Genomic DNA, 13,403 nt, shown 5'->3' with positions numbered 1-13,403 from the left:
GAAAGTATATATATATATATATATATATATATATATATATATATATATTTTCATTGTTTTAGAGATGTTTTTAGAGAACCATGACAAGGGTTACAAGCTTTTCTTGCAAACCTGCTACCTGCTTGACTACAAAGATAAGTTCAGGATCTTGTAACTAGTTACCTAATGAGGTTAGCTAAAGCTAGTTGGTAATGTTTATTAGAATATAGTCAATGTTGTGCAGGTTGGGTAAATTCAAATGTCATTTTTATCTTATTTATATGTGGGTCGTACTCTTTTCTAACTTTGTCTACCATTACAGCATTGTCTAACTACACTGCCTAACATTTGTGTTGTTTTGTACAGTGTCCAGATGACCAGGTCGCATTTCCTATGTAAGCTAATGGACATGATGATGTTTAATTACTTCAGTGTTTGAGCAGCAGTATTACTGATGCTGTGAGCCTGAAGCTTCTTATTTGAATTTTGAAATTTGAATAAAGTGGAATAGAAATTCACTAGCACCAGAATGTTGCATGTTGTATGTTGCAGAACTGTTGCATGGTTTAAGGTGGAATGGAAAATGAGCTGGCATCAGAATGTAACTGCTGCACCGTTTAGGGTGGGCTGGAAAATTTGGAAAATAAGCTGCCAAATAAGAAGCCAACTTCAGTCTCATACTAATGCTAACACTTACTGTGGCATAGCAGCAAAACATACTGATCAACACAACCCTGCAACCAGTCCGCACAGTTCAATGAATAAACACCACCATTTTTAATTTTATTTATAGATAATATCACATTCTGTCTCCTCATCACAGACAGATTTTTATTTCTTTAAATCTGTACCATCCAGCGCAGTCTACCTTTCATGTAGACCTTGTCAAGCTTGCTTGTCTCTGAAAACTGCTCCACAAAACAATGTCTTTCATGGAAAGAATAGGTTCTTACTAAGGATGTAAAAATATGCTAGTCCTTTCTTAGTTGCAAACACCACCTCTACTGTAATGTTTGGCCCACTACGATGGCTTCAGCTGTGTCTCACATGGAAATGTGAAAAGGATCTTTTGTCGTTTATGCAGCCAGTGTTTATGAAAATGATCACACTACACAATCACATCACTCTACCCTCAGAAAAGAGGCTACATGTTGTTCATTTCACATGTTATTCTTTTCCATTGCTGTAAATTTGACACTATTAAGATATTAGACCTTTGGGCAGTAGGTGGAGCAAAAAGTACCTATGCTTGACCCCCGACTCTGCCTGTGAGGACAACCATTGGATCACAGCTGCTGAATAATTTTGTTTTATTGGCTCACTGTCAATGGGCATGGGCATGCTCTGAGTAAATTACATGTATATGTAGACAAATAGGGGTGTGTCTATTATAGATAATATGTGTGAGAGCCTTATCAAATCAACACTTGTTTCTTCATCATAGGACAGTTTCCTGAATCTGAGTAGTTTATGTGTCATTCAGGATGGTCATCTGCGCTTGTTTCTACACAACTTTGATGAATAAGGGACATTGTTTGTTGCAGCTGATAGAACACTGTTATTATGTGGTTATTATTCTAAAGATGTTACTTTACTACTTTACTTTTATTAGTTCATTTGTATTTTTGTCAATGTTCATGGCAACATTACAAACAGTCATACTGTAATTGCTTTAATGTTACCTCACATAATTGTCACATTGGTAGGTACCACAAGGTAAAGATAGGTCACAACTGTACAACTTTATTTTTTAATATGGGTGCACTAATTATTTTGGTATTTGGCCTCAAATGTATAGAACAATCTCATAAATGAATGTGTCTCATATAAATGGTGCCCCATGTGAGGATGTTCTCCCTTTAGATAGGTTTTAACACCCCTCAGTGTACATTATCCATTAAACGTTTGGGGACAATTAGCTTTTTGAATTTTTTTTTTTAATAAATAAGTATGAGACATGTTTTCTTGCCTTGTTTGCAAAAACTTGATGTCATTAAACAGAAAGCTATTTGCAAAACTGAAGAAGAGAAAGAAGTACTACACTGGGATTAATGTCAAACCCTAGGTATTTTATTCTCATGTGATGTCAGCACTCAAACAATTAAATTGTTTAAACCACCTTTGGGCCAAATGATTTTCAATACATGCTTTTAAGAACAGTTTGGTAAAGAAAACTGTCAAATGTCGGCAAAACATGCTCTTCATAACATGAAAGACACTTTGGTGAACATGAATGTAAGTCATACAAAATATATAAAAGCATTAGCAACTGTTTTATGTTGAAAAACATGTTTGTAGCAACAGCATTTGTTTTATAGTTCATTGAAAAGTAATAGTCAAAATAAAACAGTGTATACATATTCACTTTTTGTTTGTACTCATACCTAAAGCAATTCAAGAAGTTGCTAATCAAATTTGCTGATAATAAAGTATTTATTCAGGCATCATGTAATGTTTATGGCATCATCTTGAACAGACCTTTGTCTTCATCTTCATCTTCGTCACCACATAATGAACTTCTCTCCTGTACCAAGAAATGCAAAAGGAGGTTTGACTCGTTTCCTACTGAAAGTGCAGCAAAAAAAAAAATAAGTATACCCATGCTACATGCCACAGGAAGTGCCAGCACACAAAAGTGGCGTGGCACTGTCTGGCATTAGCGTTTACACTTGGGCATCAAAAGCACAGAAGAGGTCTTTCCACTTGGACGAAGCACAAAACAGCATTTAGAAGAAGCCACACAAGCCCCTCACACATCAACAAAATGATCAAAAGTGTTTGGGCTGGTGAGGTTACTGGCAGTCTGAAACAGTTTTGAATGTGACACATTCAAATTCTATTTTTCAGACTCAAATTCACTCTACAGTCAATTCTACAATAATATACAATCTCTGTTGTTGCTGCTTATGGGCCATAGAGGAGATCAGCAGCAGATAGTGAACGAGCATTCCACAAGAAGAGCAAACAGTCATGGGAATATACAAATGTGGTCAGACAGAGAGAGAGAGAGAGGGAGAGAGAGAGGTGTAAAGTGAAGTGTATTGGTTGGAAGTAGACAAGCCATATGCTGGGCATGTTACTGGACACATGGTCTGCTCTGGACATCATTTCCAGGGAGATGTGTGTGTGTGTGTGTGTGTGTGTGTGTGTGTGTGTGTGTGTGTGTGAGTGAATTGCATGAGTCTGGCTGAGTGAGGATTAACTACAAGCGCAAGCAGGAGTGTGTGTGCGTGTGTGTCTGGCTTAGGGAACATTATAAAGAGCAAGTGACAAAGTCACACACCCACACACACACACACACACACACACACACACAGTGTCAGGGCTCACATGGGGTCATCTAAATGTCCTATATGTATTATGTATGTATGTCATAAAAAATGTACAGAATGTACTGTATATATATATAAGTACATATTTGTAATACTAGTATTTATTAGACATTTATATAATAATATATTCCCTATGCATTACATATATTTAATATATAAATATTATAAATGAATAAATTCCCTATGTATTAAATATAATTGTCACTGTCATTTGTAAGCCATGTATATCCATTTGAACTCGCTTTACACTCTGTGACCATTTCAGGATGAATGAACCAATAGAAATCTTTCAAAATTAAATCAAATGTTTAGAAATTTTATTCCAGCAGTGTGTCCTTTCATGAAAATAAATACAAATAAACATAAATACAGTAAAAAATTAAGATTAAGAATTTCTTGTTTTCAAAAAATAGTTGATATCCTGCAAGCAGGTTCAAATTCCGTATTTTTCCTTGCTGCTTCCAGCCATTGAATACATTTGTTCAGCACACCTGGTTTAACTTAAGAAAGCATTGATTAGCCAAACTAGCTATTGTATGGTTACTGTAAATAATATCAGGCTGACACAGCAAGGTTCAGCAATGGTTAAATGAATACACATCAGATCATTATTTACTATATTTAGTTGTATTTATTCTAAAAGTTGTGTTTTCTCCAAGCAAATAAATACTTGGGATAAATATACATGAGATAATGGAGTGGAGATTTTTTTTTACAAGATAACTTACTTTTGCTCACTCCTATGTATGTAAATACCTGTATGTAATAGAAAATACTAAATCTAATCTGAACTGTAAGCTTGACCTCAGCAGTCAAAAAGAAAAGTAAACCAATCATTGGATGGTCAGGCATGCACACACGCACGCACACATGCATGCACACTTCCTGTAGACAGTAAAACACTTCCTCTGTCAAAGCCAGCTCTCCTTCCATTCTTCCCTCATTCTCACTTGTGCTCATACACAAACGGAGCTGTATCCAGTGGGCAGTACACTGTAGTGGACTGGCTGCTTCTTAGAGGAAGTAAGTAGCGCAATAGACGAAAACACACACACACACACCCACACACACACACACATTCGGTTTTGGCAGCCGAATGCTCGCTGCGCACAATATACTCAAAGTTCTTAACTAATGCCAGAGAGCGAGAGAGAGAGAGAGACAGACAGACAGACAGAGAGAGCAGGAGGCACGAGTGCGTAAGTGTGTTTAGCAACAATTCTGATAATTGCCGGGGCCACTCTGAGCTGATGGAATAAGCAGATTTGATTAAGAGCCCTTCTGCATGATCAAATATTAATCTGCTGTGTCTCTGAGGCCATCCTGCCAGGCCGCCTCCCTCCGAGCCTCTTATGGACTTATGCATTAACCGATTTACACAGGCTAAACTCATAGCACCTAATAATATTGGACATGCGAGTCAGAGCCGAGCAGGGATCTTCCAGGAACCGAAGCTACTTACCATAAACAGAGTAAAAATAGCCTGGGATGATAACCAGGATTAACACTATACTATGACAGGCCAATTATGTTTAAAAAGAAAAAGAGTTTGACCGTCCAAACCGGCCGATTGAAAGAGAATTCTTAAGTGGGGCGTGATGGATTGCACTGTTGTCATGTTTGGTTTGGAAAAGGTGAAAAATTGTCGGTGTTTAAAGCATCAAATGAATAAGAACAACAGAGGAACACAACAACTCATGGAGCTTAAGCAGTATCCTCTAGTTTGAAAGTCTACAGTGACTTAGTATCTGAATAATAACAACAACAGTAATATACATTTTATGCACACTGACAAAATGAATATTTTAATTTTCATGATCAAATTCTGTCAAACGCAAACTGAAAGACACCATTTGCATTGAAGTAACATTTTATTTATGGGTCAAATTTGCTTTATGGACCACTTGTAGTTCCTGTGAACACTGCAAAAATGATATCCTGGCAAATGAAAACATCTTAAATCAGGTCAATATATCTAATTTTTCTTATTATAACACTGTTGTAAGAATATCACAAGATTATCCAGCCTCTTTCTAGACATTTTACTAATTTACCAATGAAATCATCTTTTTCCAGATAATGGCAGAAACCTTTGCTTTTAATTCAGTGACAAGGATTTCACTTAATATTTCTAACTACAGACAAAATGATCTAGAATTTTGTAGCAAAGACTTTGTCTGAAAACGTGTTTATCTTTAACATTGTTTTAAAAATGCATATATAATCCAATATTAGCATTACTGAGGTCTTCAAATAAACATCTAAATATAATAACAGCAATAAAAAGCCCATGCTGCAAACAAAAGCTCCACATTCGGACATATTTTCAATAGAGGTCAGACACCCTCCATTAATCCGCGCTCAAATTATGGCTAATTCTTTAAGAATCAAAAATGCCTCAGTGCTCAATTATCTATTAATTTACCATCCGAGTCAAAACTTACAATAAGCTCATCTGCAATTAATTACACTTTGATTAAAGCCTTTATTAAATATGCGACGGTCAATACAGTAATCTGCTCAGATCAGTGCGTCCTGATCAATTAGGGCAATGATTTAATTAACGGCGGCGTGCATCAAATTATATAGCGGGCATATTAAAGAGCCGGGGTCGTCCAGGCTCGGCGAGGGGCAGACAGCAACTGGTGCTTAACGGGATTAGTATGACATTAAATCAACTCAAACACTCCACATTTAATAACACAAAACAGATTGCAGGAATCATAGGATTATTCCACTGGATTATAAATCCTACCTCCTACCGGCACACACCAGCAGCACAGATTAAGCCAGCTACTCTAATCTACAAAGTATGTTTAAGTCAATATGTATGTATGTATATTTTGAACTGTGTAGATAGGGCTTATAGAACAATTATAATCTTATTGGGAAGCATATTGTTAGGTCTGGAGGGCATTAGTGAGAACAGATGCTAGGACTACGGTAAATGGCTTCATGTGTGGAGCCTCTTGTCCTCCGCTGAATGGCATGCTGTATTAAAACCAGAGAAGAACTGGACACGTAAGGACAATAACGTGGACTTACGGTGGAGGATATAAAAGTTTGAAAATGTTTTAAAAAATAGAAAAAGATTAGCCTGTAAAATAATCTTTATGGATTTTTTTATTCTATAAAGTTGACTCTATTTACAAGTAACGTTATGTGTTTATAAACACTCATACAGGACCAGTGCCTTCTGTTCAGTTATATGTCGTGATTATACATTTTATATTATAGTTATATGCTGTCATATGCAAAAGTTTGGGCGCCTCTGGTCATATGACATGTTTTTGTTGATTTTCTGAGTGAGAATAAGGTAAATATCTTCTACAGTGAACACAATTTTGCACATTTTAATGCACAACTACTGTTTATTTAGTGAATTTAACAAAATAAAAGGTAAATTGTGGCTAGATGTGTGCTAAAACATGCAGAAGCATGCCATATTTAAGTTTTCAAATATTGTATATTACATAATTAGCATATATTGTATATACTATGCAATATATATTTATATACTTTACAATATAGTGTATAATGAATATCATATAAATGTATCTATGCAAAAAAAAAAAATAAAATAAAATAAAGGTAATCTTGCCTAAATTTTACTGAATTAAATATTATCATTTATTGAACAAATGAGTAACAGAGTTGGCAGCCTCACTAAAATTGTGTGGACACGGCTATGCTCTTATGAATATTATATAAAGTTCTATATTTGGCCTTTACTGTAACAGTTTATTCGTAAGACTTTAACACTGCCACCCTAGATGGAAAGGAAAGTCAGTTCTGGTCATTTTAAAGTGTGAATAATCATAAACATGAGAAAAAGGGATGAAAAATTCCCTCCTGCAACTGTAAACATTCAAAAACTATAACTCCTGACTGACCCCAACAGCAGAACAGATTGTCAAGAGCCACCTTCTTTCTCATATAAGAGCAATATCATTTCCATTTCACCCATAACGCTTTGCCCACCGCACGTCTTCTTCTTCAGCAAGGCACGCATATGGACAACACAAAGCTTAGCAGACATCCCGTGTGCTAGCAAATCTAATTTGAAGCACTTTACTTATTCAGAAAACAAAACCGGCTAATAAGAGATTAACCTGAATGCCTGCATTGGGATGAAAAAGCACTTAGCGGTAGTTATTTCGGTGAAAAACTTGGCAGGGTCAGGTACTGAAACCCTGTATCACCACGGTGAGAGAATGCGTGTAAATACTTTGTCGTAAATAGGGGGGGCTGGCTCCGACTTTGAAACCAAGCCATACACAAACAGGAGGCTAAATGTAAAGCAGACTAGGGCAGTGAAATGAAACGCACACCCCAACCATATTCTGTTCCAAATAAAGTGGTGAAGGTAGAGAGAACCTGTGTTTATTTGACGTTCGGCCTGAAATTTTAGTCTCTCAAATAAATATCACATGATATTTAAAGAGCTAGTATTCTATGGTACGGTGGTCGCAAACAATTACCATGTCAACCTCACGACGCGATAGCAATGGAGAATGATAGGCTAATGCTAATTTGAAAAGCAGACACTGCAGACAGGTCACATTAAAATAAGACCCCATAGGTAGTTAATGGGCAGAATGCTTCAATTCTAAAGTAAGAACAGTAGTTGCAATAGCAACTTTGTGTGGTCATGCAGAAGTGTAATATCATAGTCTAGTGAAATATAGTTTATATGCTCATAGGTCTCATATTCAATGCTAAATATTTTGCACTATGACTAAAGACCTAAGTGCACACATGCTCACACAAACACTCAGAGGAATGTTATTAAGCTATCTATCTTGTTACGCATGGAGAGAAAACCTCAGCACTCTTCAACAGGCAGCTGTGCATTGTGCTTCTAAAATCAAATTCAATGTTCCAGTGATTAACTATATTAGTACCCCAGATGCAATACGAACCTAGTACCCAAACCATGTTGTTATATTTAGGGGTCCAAGCACTTAAAGCTGGAGCCCTAATTTTGTGTTAGCATTTTTCTTAGTTGTTGTTGTTATTATTACTATTAGTAGTAGTATTAGGGATATAGGGATTTGGGAATTCGAGGCTGATGACTCATATCTGTTGATACCAATTCTTATGCCAATACATGCACATTTGCCATTTACATGTAGAAATTAGACTAAATAGACCTGATTTATTATACATTTTAGGATTGTAGCATTGTACAATACTGTACAATACTGTGCAAAAGTCAGAGACCACCCTTCACCCGTTTTAATTTCCAGTCAAAACGACCATAAAGTTCGAATTATTCCTTTTTAGGAGATATTTCTGAGTAGATTAGATATAAGATCTACATAAGAAAGGAAAACAAGACAAGAAATCAGGGATTTTTTGGCACGAAAATTAAAAAAAATAAATATATTAAAAGAGACACAGATATAGAGAAAATGGGACTCCTAACAGCCAAGACTTGGTAGACCACCATAACTGTCAATATTAGGTAAACAGTTCTCTAAAGCTTTCATTTTTAGAGAGGAGAAAATCAAGGTAAACTCTTGCTTAAAATCTGAAACCATCCACAGGTGTTTCTGTCCATCCTTCCACTGTGGGAGGACTATGCTATGGGCCTGAAAGAATGTGTATCTGTCAAGGGTTTTTACTGAGAAAAGGAAAAAGAGCAAAACAGACCAAAAAGAAGGAAATTTGTAAATCCAAAAAGAAGCTGCTGGTGTTCTCAGAACAATTGACTGACCATCCCAGAGATTAACCTGAATGTATGCATAGGAATGAAAAAGCAGCTAACTTCTACGACTGAACTTTGTAGGTGTGGAAAAAACATCTCTGCAGATATCTTTAAAGCTCTGAAAGCAAGTCTTAAGTATTATATTTAGTTCTTCCATCTTAAGTTAGATTTTTTCCCTGATGCAGAAAAAACTTTCATTTAATAATAGATATAGTGATAAAAGTGCAGTAAAAAAAAAAGAAGTAAATACATGTTTTATAAACTTTAGCTTTGTAGCATGGCCTAAATTTTCTGCTCCTCCAAGTATAATAAATATGTCATCAAATATTAGTTTGTAATAAAGTAAGCTTGAAGCTGTGAGAGGGAGCAAGAGCACCGAGCTGAAGGCAAGTTCGTGGTTCAAATGAGGTCACATAGGTTTCAAGTAAAGAAGTCAATTTAGATTTACTTCACAATCTAAATATATACAACAATGGTAACTAAAGTCAAATCTTCTTGTGCGTTCTTTAGATTTTATAGGATTAATGCAGTCCTGTGGCTTTTGTTTAACAGCGAAAGGTTAATGAAGGGCAATGTTATATAACTTATATTACTTTATATTATATTATATTATATTATATTATATTATATTACTTATGTATAAAGCACATTTTAGAAGTTGTTTATTGATATAAGAATCTTTTTTGTGAGCACTACCACTCTGGCATGAAATTAGTGGATGCAATGACATTTTCTTAAAAATCTGCTGCAGGTTTAATTTCAAAAATTGCAAAATCGAAGTATTTATGTAAAATATTTTTAAAACATTATGTCAACCATGTCACTGATTAGTATCTCTAAAAAATGACTGAAGAAGACTGAAATAAAATGAAAATAAAAATCTATATAAGTTCTCAGGTGGAAATCAGCTTTAACCCATTGTAAAAAGGTGGAAAAGTTGATTTGAAGTGTTTTATTGAGGTTTGAATTGATGTAAAATGTGCTTTTGTTCATCTAAATTGAAAATTTGGTTTGCATTGTTCCATTTAATGTGTTTATTTGAGTGGAATAAGGGCAGTGAAATTGCCTTTTACCTCATGAAGTAGTGTTTTCAAGTTGAACTGACAAACTATATTTACAGCGCAGAGCTACAAAGTTCTCAGTTAATCTACCAAAGTTGGGTCAGTTTTCTGGGAAATGTTTGCGCTGGTAAGTGATTTTTCCATTTAACTATTAGTCTGAGACTTCATATGTCAAAGCTGGCCTTATGTCGTTAAATAAGAACTAATTAAGATCAAGAATATTATCACTGTCCAAAAAAAAAAAATCGGCATCTCAAAAATGGTAACAACAAAAACATTCATACCTTTCAATGTAAGTTAATGTAAAGAGATGTTATTCCAAGCTGTTTTGGAGTATTTGTATTGCTACATTTATCATGAAATATTCACACAATGTAAATGACTGCTGCCATGTTCATATGATGTAGAAAAATAAAAATACAAATATCTATTTTTTTAACAATGATAATATCATTATTAAGCGTGTTCAGAATTGATCCCAGCACTCTTACAAGTATTAAAGTATAATGTGATGTAGCTCGATAATTTGATGGTTTCTCTCTTAGGCTCCTCACACACTCTGGCCACTGCTGGTCAGCGTATGTGAGTGAGTGTGGGTGAGTGAGTGTGTGTGTGTGTGAGCAGATAAGCTGCTCATCTCCAACATATAGCCAAGAGCTCAGCTCGTGTCAGGGTCAAAGGTCACTCAGACAGGCCCACTGCCTCTCTCGCTCTCTTCAGCCTCCTCATTCTCCTCCCATCAGGCAATTGGATTACTCTTTACTGACCAGAGACTTCCCCCAGATTTAATATGCTCCTGGAATTTGATATATGAGTTAATTTAGATGGAAAACTCATGACAGGAGGCTTGTGACATCCTACGCCAAACAGAAGAGCGAACTCAAAGACGTGGAGGGCTGTTGAACAAGCAGCCTCGAGTGTGTGTGCGAGCGAGGGGTCCGCTGGAACAGCCGACACACCTGAACACACAGTTTACAAGAGGAAAATTACACCATTTACACTGCGAATAATGGACGAGTCAAATTTAGAAATCTCCCTCAATTAACGTATGGAAAACTGGGGCAGCCATCTGTTAACGGGCTCGACGATAAAATTACGCTGTTCAGAGGATATCGTCCACCCTGGCAAACATGGACATGTTCGCTGACACAGATTTAACAGCTTGTTGACAGTCATCAGCCTCGACCTAGAGAATACGCTACGCCTTCTATGGTTTAAAAGCAAAGACAACTGCATGTGTGTTTCTGACAGACACAGTCTTGTAGATGGTGCAGTTTAGAGGAAAAGTGGGGCAGGAGCTTAAAGCAGGAGCTTACAACACACATGGCCTGGCAATCAGCATATTCTGAAATACAGCCAGATTAGACAAATGAACAAAACTTACTTTAAAATTTAACATATAATATAATGTTATATTGCATTTCAAATATAAAAGTGACTCAAGATTCAAACAACCAGCCATAGAACATATGAGAATCTGATCCATAAATACATTCTAGTACTACTAGTATTATTATTATTATTATTATTATTATTAGTAGTAGTAGTAGTAGTAGTAGTAGTATTGAGTTAATAGTGAAAATAAACGTACAAATATATTAAAGCATTTGTGTGTGTGTGTGTGTGTGTGTGTGTGTTTGTGTGTATGTGTGCGTTTCCTCTAAACATGTTTCTAGTGTTCCCCAAACACCCCCATTCACACATCTAAAAGCCTGTAAACAAATACATAAATGGCATAATAATAATAATAATAATAATAATAATAATAATAATAATAATAATAATAATACTAATACTAATAATAATGTTAAACAGGCTTAAAAGTGGTGTTTTCAGAGTGAAAATAATGCATTATTATTATTATTATTATTATTATTATTATTATTGTTATTATTATTATTATTATTATTATTATTATTATTATTATTATTATTATTAAATAGATTAAAAGTATTCATATAACTATGAACCTTAAAAAAGGCCAGGTCCTGCCAATGGGTCCAAACCTATTAAACACTTCAATAACTTGAGATTAACTCAGTCAGTTTGCATAGTTATCTATGTAGTTACACATTAATAAGCATCTTAGGATGTAATATGCCTGGGAAATAAGGTAATAATAATAATAATAATAATAATAATAATAATAATAATAACAATCGTCATCGTTGTTATCATCCTTATCATCCTCATCATCAAATAAATATAAAAGTAATCTACTTTAAAAATTGCGATTATAAACAGATCATGCGATTATAACTGTGTTATTGACAGTAGGCCTCAAGCTGAATCCTCCTCTCTCTCTTTCTCTCTCTCTATCTCTGTCTCTTACTCACACACACATGCACACACACACATACACACACACACACACACGCAGACTCACACACAGGCTCACACACAGATACACACAGACATACACACACACAGTAACACACGTCCACACAAACTGACAAACACCCACAGCCTCTGCTGAATATATAAACTGTGCTCTTACTTGCATGGCAGACGCTGCCAGCCCTGCGCACGCTGTCTGATCCAGCTCCAGCTTTATCTCCAGCGCACAAACTCCTCAGCAGTGAATCAGCCTAAAGCTCCACTGCATTCGCAGCGATCACACACAGCTACCTGAGAGACCAGAAGAAGCAAGCAGAAAGAGAGAGAAAGGCCCCAAATCACACCAAAGCTCAACAAGTCCACCACATTCTGCCCCCCCACCAAACTTTCACCTCATCCTTTCCTAAAGACGTGCAGGAAATCTCCACTTATTTCAACAAACACTCGCCTCCAGTCAGGAAGTAAACTCCAGCTTTTTACTTTTCTCTCTCTCTCTCTTTTTTGAAGAGATAGTACAGTGTGTGTGTGTGTGTGTGTGTGTGTGTGTGTGTGTGTGTGTGTGTGTGTGTGAGAGAGAGAGAGAGAGAGAGAGAGAGAGATGGTGAAGAACACACACTTTTTTTGTCCCTGTGTCTCCTACATCTCCACTGATAAGATGCAGCAGCTCCACCTTCTGGTGGAGAGAGAGAGAGAGAGAGAGAGACAGACAGAAGAAAGAAAGAAAGAAAGAAAGAAAGAAAGAAAGAAAGAAAGAAAGAAAGAAAGAAAGGGAAAGACTGAGGAAGAAAGAGAAGAATAGAGACAGAGAGAAAGAATGAGAGAGAAAAAGACAAGAGAAATTGAGAAAAAAGAGGGATAAAGACTAAAGAAGACAGAGGGAGAAATAGAGAGGAAAGAGAGAGACAGAGAGATTGAAAGAGATGAAGAGAGAGAGAGTGAGTGAGAGAGAGAGATAGGGAGAGAGAGATAGAGAGGCAGAGACTG

General features: G+C 36.0%; 1 long non-coding RNA gene across 2 annotated transcripts in view; it reads right to left on the bottom strand.

Moving 5' to 3' along the window:
* LOC118817489 overlaps positions 1 to 12,931 on the bottom strand; it is a 30,906-nt gene extending 17,975 nt beyond the window's left edge. Inside the window, exons 1-3 of one of the 2 annotated variants that reach the window (XR_005008017.1) lie at positions 12,812 to 12,931; positions 12,580 to 12,710; positions 2,046 to 2,503 (exon numbers count right to left, since the gene is read on the bottom strand). This is a non-coding gene — a long non-coding RNA (uncharacterized LOC118817489). Of the gene's footprint in view, positions 1 to 2,045; positions 2,504 to 12,579 lie in introns of those variants that run through there. The other variant, XR_005008018.1, reaches the window with a different exon arrangement.
* Positions 12,932 to 13,403: the final 472 nt, after the last annotated feature.

Source organism: Colossoma macropomum, unplaced genomic scaffold (genome assembly GCF_904425465.1).
Source record: "Colossoma macropomum unplaced genomic scaffold, Colossoma_macropomum, whole genome shotgun sequence".
In the NCBI taxonomy this organism is placed as follows: Eukaryota; Metazoa; Chordata; class Actinopteri; order Characiformes; family Serrasalmidae; genus Colossoma; species Colossoma macropomum.
This window is presented reverse-complemented; position numbering and strand designations above follow the sequence as displayed.